The sequence below is a fragment of the Penaeus vannamei genome, chromosome 17 (genome assembly GCF_042767895.1).
Source record: "Penaeus vannamei isolate JL-2024 chromosome 17, ASM4276789v1, whole genome shotgun sequence".
NCBI classification, from domain to species: domain Eukaryota; kingdom Metazoa; phylum Arthropoda; class Malacostraca; order Decapoda; family Penaeidae; genus Penaeus; species Penaeus vannamei.
Genome location: NC_091565.1, coordinates 8,091,380 through 8,093,879, shown reverse-complemented (window position 1 = coordinate 8,093,879; position 2,500 = coordinate 8,091,380). Strand labels below are relative to the sequence as shown.

The following is a 2,500-nucleotide window of genomic DNA, read 5'->3' as shown; positions in this document are numbered from 1 at the left end:
CGTCAAGTGTGAGTATATTTATTGGATCAACGACCCTATTGTCTTGGCGGAGGTATGCGCTCTTTAAGTGCATCTATTCATTATCATCATCATTATTATTATTACTATCATTATTGTTATCGTTATTGTCATTATCAAGATGCTCTTTTTTCGGTGCTGCCATAATCACTATTACTGTTATTATTATTATTATTATTATCAGTAGTAGAAGTAGTAGTAGTATGAATAATACCGCTTATTATTATTTTTGTGCTTGTTACTACCATTATCCATGTCATTGTCATTATTCCTATTTCTAATATTGTTAGCAGCAAGGGGTAGTACACCCAGAAAGCAAAGGTAAATACAGCCTTTAAGGTTTTTGATGCTGATACACCCCCGCTATTGATTTCGAAGCGTGGAGCACAGCCACTTATAACCAGTATCACACATCGACTACGAAACCATTATCTCTCGCGCAGGTATTTTCTTCTAAACCCTTAATTACGTTTACATACTAACTGTCTTCTAAATTGATCAAGATACGCCGCTCTGATATTTCTAATTCCCGACTGCCGAGATCAGATAAGAGCGCGTCTGGCCCCACCACGAGTTATCTTATCGGGATCATGAAACTCCCTGATGTGCTGGAGGTAGGGAGGGAGGTGAAGGTGCAAGGGGAGTGAGGGATAGGGAGGGAGTGAGGGATGGAGAGGGGGGATGGGTGGAGTGAGGGAGAGAGGGAGGGAATGGTGGATGGAGGGAGAGAGAGGGGGAGGGAATGTTGGATGGAGGGAGAGAGAGGGGGAGGGATGGAATGAGAGAATGAGGGAGGGAGGGAGGGAGGTGGGAGGGAGAGGGATATATCTGGCTATCTATGTACCTATATATAAATGTGTATAAAGAAAGAAAGAAAGAGAGGGAGAGAGAGAAGGGGGGATGGAGAAGGAGAGAGAGAAGGACAAGGAGAGAAAGAGAGAGAGAAGGAGAGAAAGAGAAGGAGAAAGAGAGAGAGAAGGAGAAGGAGAGAGAGAAAGAGAATGAGGAGAATGAGAATGAGAATGAGAAGGAGAAGGAGAGAGAGAGAAGGAAAAGGACAGAGAGAGAGAAGGAGAAGGAGAGAGAGAGAGATAGATAGAGCAAGAGAGAGTGCAAGTGAACTAGCGTTGGATCACTACCTGTAGGCGCATTGAGGTTCGCTGAATTACGTTTGGGCCGCATTCTCATGGTAAAAACTGGCCCCTTCCCGTACCTGGGCCAGCGGTCGGGGCTCCTGGTCTGTCGCCGTGGCCCTCTCCCTCTTTGGGGTCTTCGTCCTATTATTTTCCTGATTCTCTTCCTCTTTATTTGTTTCTTCTCTTGCTCTCAAACCTCTTTCGCTTTCTTGGTTATCATTTTGTTTTATATATATTTTATTTCTCCCTTCGTTTTGTCTTCTCTTTCTTTTCCGTCTCTTCTTTTTTCTTTCCTTCCTTCGTCCTCTCTTTCCTCCTTCCCGTCTCTCGTCGTTTTCCCTTTCTTTATCTTAACTTTATATTCCTCGTATTCTCAACCTCTCTTTCTCTCGCGTCTTCTTCGTCTTCTTTAACTGTGAAAAGCAGCCATTGAACTTTTACCACACAAGCACAAAGAAGAGAGAGGGAGAGGGAGAGAGAAGGAGAGAGAGAGGGAGAGAGAAAGAAAGAGAGGAAGAGAGAAAGTAAAAGAGGGAGAGAGAAAGAAAGAGAGGGAGAGAGAAAGAAAGAGAGAGAGAGAGATCATATCATAACGTTAGTAATGATTAGAATGATAGCAGATATGTTCATGAGGATGATATGAAGATGATAATGATAAAGTGTAGATGATGAAATTATGATAATGGTATTAGTAACAGTAGCAGTAGTAACGAAGGCAATAACAGAAATAATGATAACTGTAATTAGCGACACTGATGTAAAGAAATTAAATTGTCATCTCATCTCATGAACTTCCCCATCATCACCATCAATTATGGTCATTATTATCATTATAGATATCACCATGATGATGATGATTGATGATAATGATGGTGATGATAATGATGATGATGATGATTGATGATAATGATGGTGATGATAATGATGATGATTGATGATAATGATGGTGATGATAATGATAATGATGATGATCACCACCACCGCCACCACCATCATCATTATCATTATCACTATTATTCATCTTCCTATCGCCATCTACTTATCATCAGTGCTGCAATGTACGGATCTTTAATCTTATTATTTCCATCAAAATGCAATCAAAATTATTCCTCACTTTCGAAACAGGATGAATAACTCTCATTTTAAGTTTCATTATCAACACCACTCATATTTGGCAACACTGCTCCTCTCTGACCCCTTTTGTTATCCGTTCTACCTGAACAGAACAAAAGAACAGGTGCTTTTCCAACATCAGCGAGACCCAAGTTAAGGCCAGGTTACCTCGTCCCATTATTTTCTTAAGATACAAACGGATTTCATTCTCTGTGACATATAGTTTTTTTTTT

At 40.7% G+C, this 2,500-nt stretch overlaps 1 protein-coding gene across 1 annotated transcript in view; it reads left to right on the top strand.

The window, feature by feature from the left end:
* LOC113808344 (uncharacterized) overlaps nt 1–2,500 on the top strand; it is a 212,464-nt gene that overhangs the window by 4,642 nt on the left and 205,322 nt on the right. The gene's annotated exons all lie outside the window — the stretch shown is intronic.